Source organism: Nothoprocta perdicaria, unplaced genomic scaffold, assembly GCF_003342845.1.
Source record: "Nothoprocta perdicaria isolate Ctin4 unplaced genomic scaffold, notPer1 scaffold_213, whole genome shotgun sequence".
Taxonomy (NCBI): Eukaryota; Metazoa; Chordata; class Aves; order Tinamiformes; family Tinamidae; genus Nothoprocta; species Nothoprocta perdicaria.
In genome coordinates, this window is record NW_020455350.1 from 742,630 (window position 1) to 765,682 (window position 23,053).

At 40.3% G+C, this 23,053-nt stretch overlaps 1 protein-coding gene across 5 annotated transcripts in view; it reads right to left on the minus strand.

The window, feature by feature from the left end:
* Positions 1 to 23,053, minus strand: part of SIPA1L1 (signal induced proliferation associated 1 like 1) — a 165,022-nt gene that overhangs the window by 89,292 nt on the left and 52,677 nt on the right. For 4 of the 5 annotated variants that reach the window (XM_026038594.1, XM_026038595.1, XM_026038596.1 and 1 more), the window contains one exon: positions 18,682 to 18,762. The exons of the other annotated variant lie outside the window; for it this stretch is intronic. The gene's annotated coding sequence lies outside the window, so the exon portion shown is untranslated. The remainder of the gene's footprint in view (positions 1 to 18,681; positions 18,763 to 23,053) is intronic. 5 annotated transcript variants of the gene reach the window in all.

The following is a 23,053-nucleotide window of genomic DNA, read 5'->3' on the forward strand; positions in this document are numbered from 1 at the left end:
GGAAAAGAAAAAAAGAAAAAAAAAAGACTCAATAGTATGGTTTCCATTCATAGAAAAGAATCTACCCTGAATCTTCATTTTCAGTCAATGTGGGTCCACATTCAGCTATTTTAATACTTCACAATCACTTGCAGAATGAGAGAATTTTCCCTTTAAAGCATTTAAAATGTGAATTCCTTACTCTGCTAGCCATTTATTTTTCTTAACTAAAGCTTAAGAAAAAGCAAGTACCACTTCCAAAAAGAGAGGACTGATATAATAACCTCATTGCTCAATTACCTATTTCTCAATACAATCAGCCATCAGGAGAAGAGCTACTTCAATCTTCAAGTGTAATATAGCGTTACAGAACGAACACAGTGCTAATTTCAGTGAATCTTCATGCCATAAAGTACCTGAGAAAACAATACAGCTCTAAGATGACCGTAACATGAGGAATACAATGTAAAATTAAATGCTGCAAACTGATATATCTTCAAGAAAAAATACTCAAGTAAAACCCCACCCAGTTCCTGCATTGCACTGTGAGTCATCAGAGCCAAAGCTCCCAGGTGACTCCTGAGCTTTTTTAATATGCTCAAATACCTTTGTAGAACTTTGAAAAGCAAATCAATCTTTTTCAACCCAAAGTTACATAAAAACAGCTATATCATCCTTACTGTCAAGGTTGGAACAGAAATTGCTTTCATATCTGATGCCAAATGTCCGTAAAGTTTACAAAAGTAGCAACTTTGTTCCAAGCAGGACATCTGAACACAAAAATAGGAATTACACAGCTAAACTTGAAACGGAGTAACAGTATACAAAGATTTAAAAATATGTGCATAGATGCAAACATAGTACAGATCAGCCCCTTCTAGAAAACTCATAAATCAACTCAGATACTTGATGCTCTAAGCAAGCAGCTGAATGCATGCAAAGGGCAAGCCTGTATGCCCTAGTGAGCAATGCTACACTCTGCAAATAAAGTCCTGGGCAGCAGCAAGAGCTGGAGCACAAAACCCACCACATAATACGTTTACAGATAAACAGTATTCCTCAGGAAAAGAGCTATGAAAGTAATCACCACCAAAGGGCAGAAACAATCAAACTTAGCATTTCAAAAAGAGAAATCCAGAAAACAGTAGTAAACACAAGCTAAGAGGAAAAACAGGCCAGAACCCCAAGCAAGCAGCAAACCTACCCCAGAATATCTGTTCTGCTCCGGCCAGGACAGCAGCACCACAGCAGAGGAGGAGAAAGGAGCTCGGAGCCCATCTATTTAGAAGATACAGCATGACTTTCATGCCAATATGAAATACTTCACCCGGTCTGTAGCTGCCTGCCCAGGCTTTCTCCGTGTAATAAAACCTACTCTGATTCCATATGTATTAGAACAGCAGCAACAGAGACCTGAAATAGAAGCATATTCAGCTTAACTGTGAAGCTCCAAAAATGATTAAGGGAGCAACAGAAAACTAAGTAGTCAGGGTAAAATGTAATTCCTTTCCATAGCTGAATCTCAAAACCATAGAGTAATTTAATCAAGTTAATTCTGTGAAGTTACCAAAGCTTAGGACCATTTGAGCTTCTGAGAAATAAATTGATAGGTTTAACGAAAAGCTGAAGAAATTTCATTTATATTTCCCTTAATTTTGGGCAAACTTTAAAATAATTATTTACACTTGTGTTCTAAAGAGATAAATTTTGGCATTGACTAACTTGTTTTTTAGGCCGTTTTCATTGGAACAAGTTCGTGTCACTTTTATTTTTCTAATGTGCTGTAATTGGTGCTGTGCATAAATACAGCTGGAAAAAAGAATATAGACATTACTGAACTTCCTTGCAAAAGGCTTCTTTATTCAATACTATCATTAAAGTCATGATTGAACTTATCGATAATTTACAAATCTTCAGAGATTAAATTGTTCACTCCAAAATTCCACATAACAAATGAGCATCACAGTAACAGAACCGGAATATTCTTCTCTTCCCCAAAGATACCTTTGAAATCAACCAGCAGCTCAGTTAGAAAGGAAGCACAAACATCACTTGACAGCAAAACTTTCCCAATATTGAGGGGATTTAGTAGAGCAGAATGCTGGCACACGTTCCCTCAAATAAAGGCAAATCTTACAAAGCTCTAGATATTGCACTGAAATTGTACACACACCCAGGCTCAAAGTTAACCTCTTCTGTGATTTTTTTTGCAGCATTCAGAAGCACTGTGTAAAAAAATAAAGGGCTGTCCTATAACGGGTCAGAGGAAATTCAAGACATTCTTCTTGAAAGAACAAAAAGCAAAGGGCTTGCTCATTGCTATTGCTTTGTCATCCATTTTAAAAAGTATAAAGCTCAGACTGAACTACTCTAGACCAAAACAGTCTCGCAGGAATTTTTTCCAAAACTTTTAGTCCAAACTGCCTGTAATGCAAAGCCCACCTTCCCCATTCCCACAAATACTTTCCTAGCCATGTGGGTGTGAGCCCGAAGGGGAGCAGCAGCTGGAGGCCAGGGGACAGCTGAGCATCTGCTGGAATCGATTTCCCTAAGGCTCGGACGTGACGCGGGCCATTCATTATAGAGACTGTTCACTTAGTGGAGGCACTGCATCTTGTGTGCTACAACCCCGGGTTCAAACACTGAAAACGACTGGAAAGCAACGCTCAGTGACTCTGAAAGAGAACAGGAACCTGCCCTCAGATGCTTTTTGGACGGACGCACTCACGTTCCAGGTCTGTGCTACCAATGCTATCACCAGAGCCACCTACCAAGCCAGCAACGAGAAGCACGAGACTGAACTAAATGCAGAAAAGGAGGATGTCATTCCTCTATTGAGAAAAAACGGTGTGGTTTCTTCTTTAAAACACCACAAAACTCAAGAATCTTAAGAATTATCTTCACTTAAAGAAAGCAATAGATGTAGGCCGATGGGAATATTTACTCCCCAGTCTATTCATGCTAGCAGCTTGGGTGTTCTTAGCTGAAACAGACCCTATCAATTGGAGGGCTGGTGGCAAACAAGACAGCAGTTAAAGTGGGCCACGCAAGTGAAACGTTTTAGACCAAACTCTTGTTTTCTTCTTGCTCAGTAACATTTTGATGATAACTATTGAGCAGTTAGTTAGGAGCTAGTCAAATATTCCCTCAATTTTGTTGGAAAACAAGAAAAAAAAAAACCATGTAGGATGCAGCATGCTCTTCATACACCAAGCAGAAATAATTAGCCCTTTACAGGTTAAACAGCTATAAAAAGTGTCATTTTTTTACAGCTCAAGTAACACAAGAGGAAACCCTGGCAGCTGGACCAAGTGAACAAACAGTGCGAGACCTTCTCCTCGGCCCATCACGTCCCACGGCCAGGCCCACACTGCAAACAGGCACCTTCTGGAGGTGGCAGCGCTGATTCATTTTCCCTTGCCTTCCAAAGCCATCACTGATCCGTACCGTTCAACACTTCTGCTTCATTATTGTCATCACTCCATTACTAAACTGCTAACCAGCTTTCAACTGCAGCAGATATTTTTCTAAATCTGTGGGTGACAGCTTTAGTAAGAAAACGCATTTTATTAAGCAAATCTTCTAAGAAACACATTAAAGATGCAGTGAGTTTTAAAGATGTATCAAATACTTAAAAGTGTCATCTTAAAAACTTAAAATGCACATTTCATTTAGTATTTAAACAAACACCAAGAGTACTTACTATGCATCAAGCCCTACTGTGCCCTGAGGTTTCTGCTTAGGGCTCCCACCATGTACATGTGGCTGCTAAAACGGGTGCCTCCTCCCTGGGACTCAGCACAGCGCCCAGCACCCCCTGATGTTTCAGCTAGCTCAGGCTGGGCTCCCGAGGTAAAACACATTTAACCAGCTCCACAGACTCCCCCAAGCTCCTCATTTTACCAACTGAGGAACAATGCAAACATTACGGGTAACGCTATACGAGGAGCACCATAAAGGTGACTTTAACTGCACGGCAATGAAAAGCCTCAAGGAGAATTAGAAGGAAGAAGTCCAGATACAGATGCTGTGCCAGCACAGTTAGGTCAACATTTAAGATCTCAAAGGAACAGTGTGCTATTAAGAAGCTATATTGCCTCACCAATATTTTTATATGCATTACCTTGCACCACTGCATTTTCCATCTATTTCTTACTACACTATCGTATTACTTTATATGACATTCCTTGTGCTGGCAGATATGTCCCCCTCCTTTCTGCTCATTACCCCTCAACATTTTCTTACCAAAGCCAATATCTAGCAAAGTCGAGCCTTAAGGAAAAATCTTACTGCAAATAGGAAAGTTTATGCAGAATTGTGAGTATTTCTGACAACCCATGTGTGCATTAACGTGCATCAAATGCCAAGCCCAAATTGTCAGTCCTTTCTAACTAGAATTCTCTCAGACAACAATTTCATCACTGGCACCTCTCTGAGGGACGGAAACACACACAAACAATCACGAGAGAGATAAGGGTCAAATGTTTCTTCAGAAACACATATAGGAAAATGATACCACCCATCTCAAATGCCAAGGAGGACTGTTACTGTTCTCAGTTCTCAGCCCTTTCTCATAGTTCTTGCTCCTTCAGATAAGATGCAACTACAGAGCGATTTCTGAAGAACAGTGGCGTAGCTGTCTGGATGTCAAGACTTCAGTGTAATGCATCAAGATTCACATGGAAAGGGCAGTAACAAAGAAAAAAACTGTGCACAAGAAGGAAGAGTTATACTTAGATGGCGCTTTTCACGGTATCAGCCCACAACCACGTTCCTATGGTTGGCTAGAATTCCAAAGGAAACCCTGGGCTGACGGAACAGCTATGACATTTGTTGCAATAAATTTTTAACAGTGAGAAAGGGAAAAGGAGGCTTTTGCTGACACAAGGAAAGCCACTCAAAGTGATCCCCACTCAGCACAACTGTAATCCCCAAAGCCCAGTAAGCGGAGATGAAATGAAGACTTGAGGCTTCTTTCAAATTCCCATGAAAAAAAGGTTCACACACCCCTCCAATGGCTCTTAAGAACATCAAAAAGTTCAGAACCACCTGAAATTTTCCAGTGCCTTGGCCAGAGTTCAACACCAGCAGCTGCCCTTGGCCTACAGGGGCTTCTTTTGCAGTTTCGGGCACCCAAAGGATACCACTTCTCATCTGAACCAAAGTGTTGTGGAGCGTAAGCTGCACCTGCCAAACATCTCCATGGAATAATCTGTGAATAGACCTTTTCCATCTATAAGTCCTTTTCCATCTACCAGGTTTATCCCCGGATTGTATTTCAGCAGTGACCCTCAACAAGGCACTGTGTTTATGCTACCACCAAAAGGAGCAGGCCAAAAATATGCATCACCCTTTCCTTACTGCAGAACTGCTACACTGAAAACTGATCCAGATTAAAAGTATGCTTTTGATTAATGTCATAATTAAGATAACTTTGGGCTCCTTTCTTTGTCCAACTCGCTCAAATGTAGGCTTTGGTTTAGGAGAGAAGTCAGAAGTTAGGTGAGAGTAAATGTCCCTGTAACAGCATTGCTACCCACAACACACCTCCAAAATGCTCCTGGAAACAGGATAGGAAGTCCAAGTCACTGTATAAGGTATAACACATAATTAGGTGTAAAACAAACCACCTTCTATCACTTCGCATCTATAAAGATGAAAGTCTACATAAAGGCACACAATAGCTTCAAGAAACAACAGATGTGAGAAGTCTGCACTGCTCAAAGGCTTTCCCGTTGCAGCACAAATTCAGATTTCACACAGAGGAGCCTTTGGGGCTCCACTTTCCAGGGGTGGTACACAATAACTTTCACAAGTTAAGCAGCTAATCCTTGATTTTTCAAATTAGTTGTGTTCCCTTGACCTTTCTAAGATCCAGCTCTGCCACTGGTGGACACACACTCCTGCATTTGAGCAGAAGGGCCAACACCTAACAGGGAACCGACAGGTCTGGGGGTGGGTGACAGGTTAGTATAGAAAGGGCATTATTTATTGCCAGTGCAATTCCCATCCAGCTATAAAACACACGTAAAAGGCAGAGACTGTTTCTGCTGTAAAACTAAAAGGAGAGGTCAAAAGCTTTCCTCTTTTTGATACATGAGAACACAGCATTTTGTTGTTGCGCAAGTGGCAAACCACTTAAAGTTCTCTTAAAGCAAATGATAAATGTAACTTAAGACATCACAACCATAAAATACAAAAATCTGGAAAAGTTGTTGCATTGATACTTGAATTCTTCAAATAGCATGTTTTCCCCTACAAAATCTTTGCTTTATTTACATTAGTTTTTGTAGATATTTTAGATATTCTAGAATAAGAGTATGTTGCAGAATTATATTCACTATTGACATCATGAAACGTAATGCAGAATGTACTTTTTCTGTCTTATATCAAACTATATGGCATATTCAAGACCTTTCCTTGAACTGTATGTTTGCTATTTGACCTGCCCTGCTCACTGGTCATCAGGGATAAATTCATGGAAGAACTACACTTTAGGAAGGGCCATCTCCCCTGTGCAGTCATAAATGAAATGTTTGAATGAAACTTGACATGAGTTTTGTATCGGAAATAACAGAAGAGATAAGAACTCATAATCTAAAACATTCTTTCAGAAAGTTCTAAACATGAAGTGGGCATTAGTCAACTATGGCCATGTTTAAATTATTTTGATTTAGGCAAGTTCTGTTACACATGAAAGGAAAAACTAATAGTGTAACACATTCATACTCATTTAGCTGGCCACAAGCATTCCTGCAGTTTTCCATTCTGAAGAAAAGTCAAGGCATCCATCCTGACAGATGGTTGCTTATTTTCATTTTGAAACTCCTCTCAGCGTTTAAGGTTTCACTGGCACCTCACATGCCGAAAAATCTTCACTTTATTGTCAACAGAAAAGTTCTGAAATCACATCCACACATCTAAAAGTGCTGCCCTGAGACATGAGAGCTTGCTCTGCAGTAAGATGAATGTCAACGTACATATGTGTGTATGTATGTATGTATAAATTAAACACTTTCAACTGAAGGTGTTTCAACTGAAATTGGAATTGCATCTCCAATATTTTTAAGCTTTCTTAATTCCTCAATAATCTTTTAGGTTTTTTAATCTTGAATAAAAAAATCCATACACACTTTGGAATAAATAGTATCAATAGATACTATTTATTAGTATCTATTAGTATCAATAGATACTATTTATTCCAAAGTGTGTATGGATTTTTTGGGCACTTATTTTCCCTCCAAGCAGTTAAAAATGAAAAGAATGTTGTTTATCACCCTAAAATAGCTCTCAGTTAACCACTAATCATTACCACTGTTGCGAACAGCAATTTCACTTGTATGGCATTTCAGATCTACCCTTAAAGTACTTCATGTTATAAACCTTTCCTGCTGCTGCACTTTGTGGTTTGACGTGCAATTTCAAACATCCTCCTATGATTTCTCAGTTTCACAAAAATATCTCACATCTCCTTGGAAACCTGAATAAAACACAACAAAATACTTCGAAGCAGATTAGAAAAAGAACTGCATTCCCTTCACTACTAAGGATGAGATTTCTGCTCTGCAGTTCCCTTTATTACTGTATCTAACATTCATCACTCTCCCCACACCCTGCCATGATTTTCTTACCCGCTTTCATATCCTTTCTATCAGTCTGGGTGCATTCCTCCAACTAACTTGTACTCACCTCAAGGTTTAATTAGCTCTCTAAGCACTTATGCCAAAAAAATGTGAGTGACAAGACCAGCATTACTCAAACACTAAAGCCATAGAGAAATAAGGTCCCATTAAAAAAAAATGTCAGGGAAGAAGAGAACTACAGTCCCTTTTGCACAAATGTTATACTTACCTCCATCAGTGATTGCCTGGTTTCTAGACCAATTTTTCTCAATTTTATTTCAGATTAGCACAAAAGATCACAAAAGTTCATAAAAAAGAAAAAAAATAGCAGAATGGTGCAGAAATATGATGCAAGTTATTTTTGGGTTCCACGCCTACTCATAGCACCCATAATCTTGACTTTGGGGATGTTTAGACATAAGACTATCACAAACAGTTTGGCCCCTAGTTCACAACAGCTTCGTAAACACTTCTCCAGTTGCAAGAAGAGAAAATGCTACCTCTTATTCTGGGTTTAGGTCTGCCAAAGAGCAGACCTGGGTACACCTCTATCCAATCTTTAATTCTGTGTTTTTTTTCTGCTAAGTAACACAAGTGTCTGCTTTGCTCTTTGTTCCACAGAGCAACAGCTGCTAATGGTTCTGATTTTACCTTTGATACAGGTTCTCAAAGCAACCTTGAAAACAAAAACATATATTTATATACATATATATGTTTATATATATAAAAGTCACTTTGCTGCAGCACTCATCACTGGGATATACTCAACAGTCTTGCTGAGATGCCACCTTCACTCCTACAACACCCCTGATCTCATCTGATTGAAAGCTTTGAATTCTGAAGGTGCAGCCTACAAGCTATACATCTACAGCAGCATAAATGAGAAAATTTCTCTTTAGCAGCTAATGGTGTTTTCTCAACTGAGGCATGTTGGGAATTTTAAGTCATCCAATTACCAGAACTGAGCTGAAAGCTTTTCAGACACAGGAACCAAGAATAACAAGAGGTGTGGAAAGATCAGCATGAATGGGCATCAGGAGGACTGTGATTTTATCCCCAGAAAGGGATATGGAACAGTGAATGGTACAGGAAAGGCAAATGAAGGATTTCCTTCCTGGAATGCTACTAGAGCAAGATAAGGTATCCAACTAAACTGGAGAGTCCACTATTAACACAAGAGGACATTTCTTCATCTGACTACACAGGGAACTCTGCTACCAGGCTCCAGAGCCACATGCTTAGTAAGGTTCAAAGGTGGCGAGAGACAAGGTTACATTACAAGAATAATACTTAGAAAATATACTTAGAAAGCTGGAAAAGATACAAGTGTCTTCATGCTTTATGGCACAAGCCTAACTACCACGAACCAGGAGCTGATTTTTATCACAACTGCTTATTGTAGAGTTTTTTGCATCATCATCCCAAGCATCTGTTACTAGTTCTAATTAAAGAACAGATGGTCTGACCCTGTATGGCAATTCCTATGACCCTGTAATTTCCCCACCTGCTGATAAATAAGTTTTGAAGCCTCATGCAAACAAAGCAAGATTAACAAAACAAATAGCTCACACCAGCTTAAGTGTGTCTGGTACACTTACTGAAAACTATAGTCCTAAATACTGTGTTTTCCACAATCTTTATACTAACAAAAAGCCTTCTAAAAAGCCCTCCAAATGCAAGTATGACTAAACTGCAAAAACAGCGATTACGAAGCTAATGGACAACTCCCTGCTTCATGTTAAGGTCGTGAAGCAAAGCTACTGCAGATGTAGCTGGAAATCTGGAAACTGGAAAACTGGAAGAAATCAGCAGGCTCAGATAAGGGGCCATTTTCAGTAAGATCTTTTGCTGAGGCCATGATGCTGTGTAGAAGAAACAAAGAAAACAGCAGAAGAAAACTTCTGTGCAGAAGAAATGAAAACAGCACGGCGAAAGGAAATGAAGAAAACATATGAGGGTTCTCTTAAAAAAAAGGCTTTAAAAAAAGAATTTTGCTTTTTCCCTTCTCTGTTTTCCTAAGCAAATCAGACTTCTGCAGTCATGACTGCCACCGTTCCTTCCTTCATGCATCAATTCCAACACAGGTATGAGGTGTGAAAAACATTGAGTTCTTACAGACTTAATGAAAATTGGTAGTTTGGTAGATGAGAGGTGGAATTAGCATCACCACTGAGGAAGTTGCAGCATAAGATCAACAGCTTTTGGTTTGATCCGTTTGCCAGGCAGGCAGCAAACGAGCCTCGGAGGTGGCCACAACACATGCATCTTGCCATGTGGAAGCCCGGGAATATTCAAAAGAACACGGGTTTTGGGGTAAGAGAAAACTAAAGATGTTGATGCATCACAGGCATTATACTGCATATGCAGGTTACAGTACTAGTATGGGAATGGTGGAGAAATAAGATGCAAGTCTCAGTAACCCAGCAGCAGAGCGAGGCGGCTCCCGCCTCACCACGGGCGCGAATCCCGCTCCAGAGCGCTGGGAGAGCAGGACTCACACAGCCCAGCCCCACGGATCCAAGGCTGCTGGAGCAAACTCTGCTGCCAACACCCCTCGGGTCTCATGACTTCATAGTTTGAAGATGAGTGTAACAGGCCCCCGAAAGGGCAGCCAGCTCCGCTGCCCGAGAGAAGAAAAACTCGGCTGCGATCAGCACGGGCCTGCCTCTGAACTGCCTGCCAGCACAAACTAACGCTTCCCTCCTGGGTCGTGCAAGCGATGAGAAACGTAACTTGAAGCAAAACCCCAGGGCCCCGATACAAGAAACCACGCCAAACTTTACAGATACTTCTCCGAGTGCAGAAGTTGTTCTGCAAACTTCTCTTTAAAGGGATGAGGAAAAACATACTGCTGATAAGCTGGTATCATAGCTAATCCTCATCTGTTGTAAGGCAGAATGAGTGGTTATTCAATATTGTTTTGTAACAAAAATTAGGTATTGCATCCTAGCCAAACATAACTTGGTATTCAAAGCCACTTGTTTCCTGAAGTATTTTTCCATGGTAGTCATTAGCACAGGACCAGAATACTACAGAAACTTTTCCTTAAAGGTATAAGATGAAAAATACCTTCATATTTAGTGCCCATTTTATTATTCTCATGACCTGAGACTTCACAGCGGTTTGCATTACATAACATTGGGTGCATTTAAAAACACAGCTTTTTCTTCTGTTGAATTCCACACTGAGTACCAAGAGAGTTTGCTTTGACCAACACTACAGATTCAGCAGTTGGACTAGAGATCCTATGAAGACTGCAACAAAGAAAAATAAAATCTACGTCTGCAGAAGAACTTTTATCCTCCCAACCATGAGACTGTTCCTTTTCTTCCCAGAGTTGCCCACCTTTCCATAACCCTCCATGCACATCAGGTGTGCAAGGAACATTACAACAAGCCCTTGGCCAAGGGTTTCTTCCTCTGCAAAACAACCTTCAGCCCCGGAACACCATTCATCTCATGCAACCATCAAAACCCCAGGTCTGAGAAAATAATCTTTAACAGTGAAATGAAACAAAACATGTAGAAAATCAAGAAATTACAGAGGCAGAATATCAAAGAGCAGCATCTAGAATTCACCGCTTTCTTAAAGAAAAGGACACAACTGATAAGGTCACAGAACTGTCTCCAACATTCCTGTAATGTTATTTTTATTTACCACATGATTCACTGCCCTTGCCCAAGAAGGAAAAATCTAAGGTAATGTTTACTTTCAAAAGAGAAAATAAATTTGAAGGAAGTCTGTTAAAAGGAACAAGAAGAGCTGCTAAAAAAGTAATATGCTTACATGGAACAGGGTGTGTTCAAGACACTAACAGCGTCCCTAGATGCATATCATGCGCCAAAAATACTTACAAAAAGATGAGATAGAAGGCTGGATAAAGCAAAACATAACACACTGTCAGAAGGAAAAAGACATCCCTAACAGTACAAGTTGTACCCAAATGAACAAAACAGAGGTCTGAAAAGGACGAGCTTCAGCAAATAAAATACAAAGTCCCCATAAGACAGACAGACACACACACACAAATCCACACAGAAAAGCTTACTAATAGTCTAAGAGATTAACTCCTTCCTGGAGCACATCAGAGGCAGAAAGCCTCAGAGGCAGAAAGACAAGCCAGACAGATAACCAACGTGTGAAAGGAATACTCATGAAAATAAAGAAAAAATGAGCTAATGCAAAAATTTTTATAGCAATGAAAACAGCAGTCTGGGAAGGTCCCAAAGTTGAGAATTTTTTAATGGACAAACCAGATGAACTGTCTTCAGCATTAATAGTTTTTTTTAATATAAAATTCACAGAAATAATAAAAAAGCAAGATCAGTAATATTTATCAACATTTACTTAAATGAGCAATATTTACTTAATTCTAAAGCTATGTTCATTATATTGGCTCACTTATAAGACAGCTATTACCTGCACTGTAAATCAGTCAGTGACATTTGGTAGTGGCAGCACTGGAACGGGCTCTTCCTCGGCTCCCTTTTCCCACTGTTTTATTCCCGTCCCTGCCACCCCAGGGCCCGCATCCGCACGCGGAGCTCAAGTGGCCCCAGGGAGCTGCTCAAGCACTGATGGGTGGGCAGACAGTCACTTCTCAGCCAGATCAGGCCCTTTTGACTGTATAAACTGTTATGGCAGCAAGGGAAGCAAGTACAAACACAGAGGAAGTTTTCAGGGTCAGCACTGGCTGAAATTTCATTCTGGAAAAAAAAGGCACTTGGCAGCAAGCAAAACGTTTACAAACTCACGGAGAGCACACAAAAGAGGAACAGGAAATGGGCATTTGCTTCTTCTCAACATAATAAAGCTGAAGGGCAAATAAAATAAACTGATAACCTTTAGGCTGCCAACAGGAATTCTACAAACCACGAGTAACACGGATCTCTGAAAAGATGCCGGTGGACAGACACACAGAAAAATCATCTATTACAACAACTAACAGAAGAGAAATCCATTAAATCAAATCATACATAAGAGGCCACCTCCCCTTCAGGAGCTAAGGCTGCCACAAGGCAGAGGAGCTGAGGTGGGCGAGATCACTGCGGCCTTACCCTGCTCTTCAAGGCTGTGGTCAGCGGGCAGCGAGTGAGCAGGGATCTCGAGCAGATGCCGAGGTTGCTGCACACGTGGCCTGGCCCAAGGTGTGCTCTTATGGCTCTTAAACAACTACCCAACAAAGGTTTCCGAACCAAAAATGTGGTTATTACTGTTTTGGAAATTGCCACATATATGTTATTTTAATACGAGTCCATAGAACCTATGTCATATGAGCAAATACATCAAATGTTTATGCACAGATGTTAATTTACCAAAGATGTGTTAGCAGTCCCTTCTTTTTGTTCAAAAGCATAAGCCATTTTTGCAACAGCATTCCAAACTAGAAAAAGAATCAAGCATTTAAAGATTTTATTAAAATTAATACCATTTTTATAAATCAGTTCTTTGCTGTTGACAAATATAAAACGTGAGCTGAGGTGACCAACATCCCACAGTCCTTACTCACAACACGGTGTTCCCAGGCTGATACGGAGAACCCGGCCCGTGCTCCGTTGACTCACTCAGCCGTCCAGCCTCACCCAGACCATATCCACAAACCTCTGGGTTATCTCCTGAAAGGTCAGAGATGACCACTGATAGGTTTAGCTTTGCCTGCAGGTGCACTATGGCAATTGCAGCCAGTTTGATTACAGCGAGAGGAGACAGCTTGAAATCTCTTCATCTATACAAGAGGAGAGCCCGAGAGGGGTATTAACCCTGAAAGAGTCAGCAATAGAAAGCCCCCCTTTTCTTTCAATGGAGTATTGAATCCTTCTGTGAACTTACTCTCACATAGGAAACTTCAAAGTTCGACTGGATATTTTCCAAACAGCAGTTCAGCCTCCAAGACATTATTGTGTCTGCCTTTCTATATGCTGCCTTCCTGCAAAGGCCCAAGGAAATGATACGTGGAATGATACAGAGACAGGTGCAACCCAAATACAATTTTTAAGACACTATTCATAATAGTGACCCACAAGCCAGAAGGGCAAGTCAGCATTATAGAAAGGCCAGCATAATATATAAAAATCTTCCTCAAATCTGTAGTATCAACAAAAGAAATTCTATATAAGTTTTACAGCACAATAAGAAAAATATTGTGACTGGATGTCTAGGGGAAGTAAATCTAGGTTTTTGCTTTATCTGTATCTTCTTGTATCCACTCTTTTCAGGGACAGAGGAGACTACTTATTATCTGCACAAAATTCTCCAATTAGAATATTTTCCCTCTGAATACAATGCGCAGACATGCAACGAGCTATGGCAATATCCTGACAACCAGCTGAAAAACATTTTGACAGAGCGGACCTTTGTAAAAGGATAAAATATTTTCCAGTAATCAAAAACTGAAAATAGATAGAACAAGTATATTTGGTTATAGCTAAACCTGACTGTCAAAACACAGTGCTGAAGCTGTTTTCCTTTTCCAAAGCAATTTAAAACACTGCTGCTAAACACAACAAAATCACTTGAGGTGCAAAAGTTCTTCTCAAACCCTGCTCTGGAGGTTTGATATAAGGCTATCATGCCCAACCTCTCCAAGTACTAAATGCAGCTTAAGTACTAGGAATTTTAATGGTACAAATCCACTCCATAATTAACCGACACACACACATACTCACACTAAATGGCAGACTGATGGGGGAAAAACGACGAGAATAAACCTCACCAAAGTGAGGCTCACTTCAGAAGGGCATCTGTGTATTTTTCTCATGAAAACTTTTCATATTCCTATGCCTGCTGGGACTCTCACAATGTGATAAGTTTGTTTAGATATTCTTAAAAACCCAGCAATTTTAAATAATCATGTCACAATTTGCATGACCCAACTTGCAGCTAACACCAACTGGAAAGCTGAATTACCATTATTTACAATTATTTTTGATTCACCTCTATCTTGATATGCAAAGCAGGTCCCATTAACATAACCACAAGTTTAACAGCAGGAAAAATCATCTTAGGACTGTCACAGATTCCTAAAGCTTTGTTCAATCAGCTTCTCAATTGCTGGGAAGCTGTTTTCCTATTTAACTTCAGAAGGTTACGTTCCTCTTTCCCAAGAAATTTTTCGGGAAATAGGTAGTCAGCACCAGCTCATGAGTATCTACTTCCCTTCTTTCAAAACAATTTCTCAACGCAGCCATATTGCTTTGAAATCTCTGCCATCATTATTCATACCCCAGGGGCCAAGGGAAAAATACTGCTAAAATATTCTCAGATGCTTCTCGCTGACCCCCATGCTTTCCATTCGCTAATTAATTTGTTCAGCACTTTTTAAGACAGATGAAGATTTATTCCTGTGCCCTTGCTGAATCGTATGGTTAACGAAAAGACTTCACTTTGCATATGACGGATGGGCCCTGCAACCCACTGGTCATTTGCAGACCAGAAACTATGAACAAAAACACTGGGAAACCATATGAAAATAGCAGCACTTTTTGGGTTTTTTTTTTTTTTTTTTTGAGATTTCTTTTAGAGTAAATTTGGGGTGTAATCCATCAAACTGACAAATTGTTGGCTGTCCTTGCTTCTCTTCAACTTTCTCCAGCAAAGCTCTTTGCTAACCCATCAAATAACTTGTTTACTTATGTCTCCAGTTATTTTAACACTGACATGTGACTGTCTCTAACTATTCTCCTGCTATTCCACATTTTGCACTGTGCATGGCTGTTTCCACAATTACCGACCGACTCCTTCAGGTTTACAAGAATCTGATTTTTTAAAGCACATTTAGTGCATTTAAAGACTAAAAATAACCCTGAGGATTAAAGGAAACTCCAGACAAGCCAGACTATTATATTTGTTCCAACACTGTTTTGTTATCACAAGCATTGCACATCTACATAAAGCAGGTGCAGGGAAAAGTAAGGGTTGCAATGTTGGTTGAAGGCAGTATAAACAAACCTTTTATCAAATTACCTCCTAGGTCAAATTTCTTCACATAAATTATTTTCTATATTTCCACATCTAAAAATCTGATCACTTAGGTGTTTTAAAAACTATTAAATTCTTTAATGTTACATACTAAGCCAATGATAAATGGCTTATGATTAATGTCACATTAATTAGGCCAATAAAAATGAAGTATTTTTTCCTGGAGGAAAGCAAGATTAGGAATTGTGTTATAGGGCTCAGTAATCTTGCTATCATTTTCTGTTCTTACCATCACATTAGATGGTTTACTACATCAACCTCCCAGGTCATGTCCTTCATATGAACACGAAACTGATGAGGTTTTTTGAACTCGGATTATGTAAAGTGCAGGAGACTTCACAGCTGCCACTTTTATGATACCACTTGACTACTGAATTTTTACCCTTGCTGTTATTCCCAGGGTCCCAGTCCATCAGAGCACAGTTCGGCTGTTGCAGAGGGTTCTCCTCCTTTCCCGGTTTCACCAGCCCCCAAGTTGACTCTGATTTTGAAAGAGTCCAGTTCTACTTTGTAATTATGCTCCAGACAATTCAGATGCAATTTTCTGCTTTGGGTGTGACACACACTGTTCACTTTAGCTGTTTGTGCTGCTTATTTACATTACATTGAACGAAAGCCTTTTCTAGTTAATAGTTGAATACAATAGCTTGTTTTTAGTATAAGACAAACAGCATTCTGTTGTTTTTCATGTGAAAATCCTTGCAGAAAGAACAGCCCTTACTCATTGTGATAAAGAACCACCCATTCACGCAAGTATTTCCAAGCATTAGCACATATGCAAAAACACACCAGCCAAAGTAGCACTGACTGTGATCATCACAACCCCAGCACCAGCCCTTGACCCTCTTTGGTCCCCTGCTCCTCCTGCTTCAAATAATAGGATATTTTTCACATGGCTTCCAGAGAGGAGAAAACTCAAGGGCTGAAGACAGCGGAGGAAAAATCCCTTAGCAATTTCCACATTCTGTATGTGTACATAGGCTCATCTCATAGCAAGGGAACTGCTGCTTAATCTGATAAGCAGTGTATTATTTTTCAAGGGCCTGCAACCTATGTTTATGTATCCCTTCCTAAGTCATGGAAGACTTTTCCATGAGCATATGGCACCTAGCAAAATATAACACAACTATATCATAATACAGGCACACAAAAGGAAACAGGGCACTACATGCAGCCTTAACTTGTAGCAGCTTATGACAGCAGCAAGTTGAGTCTTGCGGGCTCCTGGAATACGCTGCTGCACAATATTTTAAAATTCTCTTGTAAAGAAACATCTGCACCTCTGTCCTCTTGGGCTTTCACGTCTTCCCGTGCCGCAAGACGACGCCAAGCATCCATGGTGCATCCTGTCACCTACGGATTTCTAATGCCACCATATTGATCAGTCCGATCTAGACTGTGGACAAAGGAAACTATTGACAGCTCCTAGCACCAGGACTGAGCTACGGGCCTATGTGGAGCCCCAGGCTACAATTTAATGTCACAGCTGGCGCCAGACTGTCAGCCTGCTGCTCTGAGAACCAGGAGACTGAATTTGTGCATCTCCTGCGGGCCCCATTCCTCCCTTCACCACTCCTGGCCTGCATCCATCTCCCCACGTTACAAACCCGCTCAGCCTCTGAATCAACAGAGAAGTAATCCTAGAGCAAAGCCCCCAAACTCCCTGTCCCTTGCTGATGCATCAGCTCTGCCAATGGGGAGACAATGTCCAAGCTGGGCAGGGGGGAGCAGAGGCAGGACCCCAATCCTCCAGAGCATCGCTCAGCTGAGACGTGAAACTACCGACCTTGAGTTTAAGTGTCTCAAGGCAAGACACTTTCAGGAAACTGCTACGTCCTGAAAATTACAAGGAGATGTGTAGGCCTTCCAATCCAAGCGAAGAAAAGCATCACGTAACACTTGCATATAGGGAATTCACAGCTTGACTAAATTGCTACCAGCTTTCATTAAACCATACCTAGGGTTTCTCTCCTTGTTGAGAGGGGACGAATACTTTTAAGAACTCAGCCCCCGAGTTTCCATCACATAGATATTTGTCAAGCTTATTACTCTGGAAATTTCCTAACTAGGACATGTGAGAACTTCCATGATTCTTCTTACTCAAGTTGTTGCAAATATTCTTTACACACTTACTAAGTACTGTAGGCACCATTGCAATCGCCTCACTACTACTGACCTCACACTGCTGCAGTTTAAAGAAAAAAAATGGTTTAAAAGAACTCATGGAAACATATAATGAAAATACAAACATACAATTCAGACTACAAAAATCAGTATTTTTAGAATACAGAAGCTTTAGAGACTGGCATTCACAGTACTTGTACCTACTGAAACAAATGTATAATTTGTTGACAATCCCAGTACACACCTACCGCCACTGTTTAACATTAATAATGGATCTAAGTGCAAATGAGTTTCGCACTTGACGTTATCTTCATCTTCATGCACGTAAGTACTCACATGTACCTGATGAGCTGTCCTCCCGCCACTTTAAAGTAGGTCTTAAGACAGCTGGAAAACCCAGTTAGGCCACGTTTCCCCCTTTCCCTCCTGCTCAAGATTTCTGAACTGAAAAAATCAGTCCCTCACTTCTCTAATACGATTCTTGCAAACTAGAGGGAAGCATTTGGCTTTCATTCCAGTAGTTATTCCCAAAACACAGCTGTAAAGTATAAAATCAATTAATAATGTTTGGATATAAGACAGCTCACTCAGACACCACACAGGACAGATTTACTGTTCTCAGTATTAAATAAAACATGCAGAAGAAGTCTCCAGAGACTTCTTTAAAAATAAATTTTGACAGAGACAAGTACTGCTTTTATTATCACTGTCTAGGCTTAAAATGGAAATATACTATTAATTTCCAATGACCAGAACCAGAAAAAGGTTTGCCATGAGCATGTCTCATTATCTTCAAGTATGAATTATGAAAAAAACACATAATTTCTCTTCAAGACAATAGTGATACCAGGCAGTGATTTTATGTACTAAAACGTTCCCTTTTAAACTGCTCAGGCTTCTCTGCAAATATATGTTCCCATTAATGCATTCAAAGCAATTCATATTGTGAGCTTGACATTCTCTTAAGTGCTCCACTTACACAAAGAAGGTTCCTCTCGCAAACAGCACAGACATCGGAAGGAGGGTACGGGGAACCTCTCTTCAAAAAAAAGCGAAGCAGCTGGAAAAAAAAGAGGGACAAAATTGAACAAAGGACACGGATAAAATACTTTGATTCAGAGTTAACCGACTTTAAGACCTAGCAGTCAACGAGGAGCTGGCGAAGGGCAGTCCTGAAGCGACCACTTCCCGCGTGAAGCACCCGCCAAAATCCCGGGAGCAGCATCCCTGGCAGCCCGCCCTTCCCGGGACAGGAGGGTGGACAGGAGCAGCGGGCGGCCCCACAGCGCGCTGGGCCGCACCGGGGCAGGCGGCCAAGCTACAGCCAAGGAGGCGGCAAAGAAAACAGGCCCTAACTCGGAAAATGAAGCTGCTCCTGTTGTCCCTAACAATTCCGCTGCATTAGGGTTTGATGTTATTTTTCTTCTTTTTTTTTTTTTTTATTTTAATTTTTATTTAATTATTTTTTTTACGTGGGCGCACATGTCCTCAAGGCCACATAACATAAAACCCTCTTCACTCTGCAACTACAGTTGTCATCCTTCGGTGATTTTTATTTTCTGCTCTTTTCCTACTTAGGATACTTTGCCAGACGATGGCTTTAACTATCATGGATCAGCTGTATTGCAGCTACAACATGAGGTCATTCTTTGAGTACAAATTACCAGAAAACGGGCGCTGAAAAGTATACTAAATCAAGCTGAATTCCCATCCATGTGCTCTGTTTTCCATTGCACTTAAACATCCTGATTTGACTGATTTGATGGTGTAGTTTATCTCACTGGAGTAAATAAAGAGGCACAGAAGCTTCTTGGGCAAAGGGTTTTCAGAGGGCTGCTTGAAGGCCATTCCCATATTCACACTGTCAACTTTTTAAGTGGTCGAATACCACTTGTATTATAATAATAATAGTAATAATAATACTCTCAGCAATGGCTCTCTAATTCAGAAACATCGTATTTGTCAAACAGCAAATCTTTAGGGAAAGGGGACACCAGAGACTTCTGGACAGCATCCCACTACGATGCCTTCAGCTCTCCACACATGGACGTGTCCAAGGGCTCTGTTGGTAGCATTTTCCCACCGTGGTACTTTGCCAAGTCCCGGTTATCACAGGGAATCAGGTACAAGATCCATGTTTTACTGGGCCCTCGCAAGACACAGAGCAATCTGGCGTGTTACTACTGAACTGATGGATGTATTGGAAACATTCACACAGGCCACTCATTTTTCAGGCTTTTTATTTCCACAGCAACTAAGAACCTTCTTCTCTTTAACACTGTTCTGACTCAGGCAGAAAAATCTTCAAGTCAGCTTAAAATTATTTATCAAGAATTCCTCTGAGTTTTCCTGGGGGATATTGCAGTCTGTCAAGGCTCTTCAAAATAGCTTTGGGGGCAGCGGGAGACAAACTGCACTCACATACAACAAAAATGAACAAGGTAAAAAAAAAGGATTATTTTAAGTTAAATTTGAAAGTGCTTCCGACACTAACTGACATGACCTGGAAATTGTAGACCAGAAATAATCACTAGAGGCAAAGACAACTACTGGAAAAATTGCTGTCAGACAAGTAGGAACAATACTTCAATATTAAAAACAAAGAAAACCATAGCAAACAAACAAACAAAACAACCGGAACTTCTCCTGTAACAAATTTCATTCAATATTTTCATTAATGACTTGCATGACCAAACAGGAATCCACTCACACAAGCAGCAAGGCCACCACCCTGCGAGGGGTCACAAGCAGCTTGGAGGAGAAGGTCCAATTCCAAGCGAGACTGGCAAGTCAGAGATCCCAGAGCCAGATGAGTGAAATTCAACAAGGACAAAATCAAAATGCTACAAATCCAAATGGGAGAATGAAAGGGTTAAAGCCAATAAAATTAACAGGCTAAAGAGCAATATAGCAGAAAAGAGGCTTGGGGGCTGTGCTGGATCACAGACTAAGACTCAAACACAATGTTCCTGAGAGGCAAAAATCACTCCGGAAGGCATCAAAACCCCTGAGCACAAGGGGAGAGCACGCAAGGATTTCCCTGTTCAGCACAGCTGAGCCTTCAAATGCTCCGTACACCAGGCTTCCATATTCTGAAGAACACATCCTAAAATATGTTTCTAAAGTTACTGAGACTGACAGCATCAAAAACACAAGCTCATCTTGTTAACACTTACAGTTACATATATTTGAATTTTCTAAGACATGTTTATAGTAAATGAAAAAACAGAAATGGTCTTTATGCATAAACACATTTTTGCCACATATTACAAGTGACAAAATATGTGAACTGATTCCTCTCCATCTCCCCGTCTCAAATAGGAAACTTCTTTCTAACTCCAGCTTCTTCTCATTTCTCTTGTAGTACTAACACAGAATACTTGGATTAGAACTGATCAGTGCATCTACAAAAGTTAGAGACACTATTACAGACACTAATACTGGTGTCTGGATAAAATCCACTGCTTTTCCACATTTGGCAATTAATTTCTATTCAGTAGTGATTTTAAACCATGTTTAAAACCACATAAATTTTCTTTTTTCTTTTTATAAAGCAACTGCTTATATTCCGACATTAGTTTATGTGTATGCTCTGTTCTGTGTGCACCTATTCATGTAATTTTAGCCCTGATTTTATTTCCTACCTTTCATATGAAACAGCAATATTATTCCAACTCATATGTAGCCAAAAGCTGATGTCCCTACATCAGTACAATGACATTCAGACCATCTATCAGAGCTGAAGCATTAACAGCATACACCAAAGCATGACACCATCCTTCAGCCATTTAAAAAAAACAGACTTTCAGTAATTCCTGTTTAGATTTTAACCTCCCACATTTTTTGCCAACTTTCCTGTCTGTTAGAGATTTGATAGTAACTTATTACATACACAGGTTAGCTTCCTATGAACTGTACGAGAGGAAAAAAGTGGCAAATAATAGCCCTTAATAGCCAAAACCTGCAGACAGACTGTATTCTCTCTTTCCTTTATAGATGTGTGTATTTAATAGTTCAGAGATCTAAAAGCTCCAATAACACAGACAAAAGTTTGAAAACTCAAAGCTCTTGATGTATCACCATTGCTTATATTTCCATTTGCATTGGTATATGTATATGTATTTCCATTTCTTGATGGAAATATTTGTTGAAGGACAGGAGACAACACACACACAAATGCTCTATTACATCTCCAGGACTATTTTAAGTTACATGTGGATCAACAATTCTGGGTCTAAGATGCACTGACTTGCAGGAGCAGAGACGTGCAGGCCCAGCACGTGCAGTGCTCTACACAACAGCACCTGCTGTGAAGCTCAGCTCGCGCAGCATCAATCTCTCCACAAAGCAAAGGTGGGAAGAACAGGCTGTGCCTGGCTAGAACTCAAATTCCAGCAGCAGGGAAGTGCTATGGAGCACTGCTAGGAGCAGGGCAGACTTGCACAGGCAGCAGCACCTCTGAGCTGAGCCCTGCAGCTTGTACGAAGGGGGCACTATCACACAAAACAGCACCCCGCACATTGCCTCCCAAATTGCATCTCCAAGGGATCCCTCTGCAGCTTTCCAATTAAAATACTTGAAATATTTTTTTTTTCCTCCTTTAAGAAACATTGCCTTGTGGAATGCAACTCGCTGTTGTTATTTTATAAGTTAGTTGATCCAGAAAGAAAGCAAACCACAGGAGCAAAAGCTTGAAGAAACATGTTGTACAATAACTGCACGCTTAAACTTAAAAAATCACCTCCAAAGTTTTCAACATATATTTTTTTTAATGCTTCCAGTTCCTCAGTTTTGGGAGACAGCAAAATGTTGAGGGGGGGGAGAAGAATGAGTTTATCAGTTGCTCAGACCAGGAACAAATCTTCATCAGACATCTTTCTGTGCAATAAATAGCATAACATTTTTGGAATACAAGATACAAAATAACATCTCTGTGTGCTCTGTGCTTTAATATATTTTGCAGCTTGTTTCTTTTTTTAAACTATGTAAGTGGGAAAAAAAAATTCTAACCATGTCTGCCCCTCTGTCACTAAAAGCCTCACTGTGCTGACATAGCCCTCAGACTTCTGATTCTCTTGCACTCCCTTCTCACATATGGCATCACATATAGAGGCTAGCATTGCTATAGGATGGGTTTGCAAGTGCACACCTATAACGTATATATACACAGAAACACACTATAATCCTATGTATTACATTTTTTATATATGGGGTAAAACTGACTCATCACACACTGGGTGTGTGTGTGACTCGTTGCAAACAAAACCAAAACAAGCCTCAAACACCAACAGAAGACGGCAGATTTTCATTCAATTTAACTCAAATTACGAGTCTCGTTATCACAGGAAGCG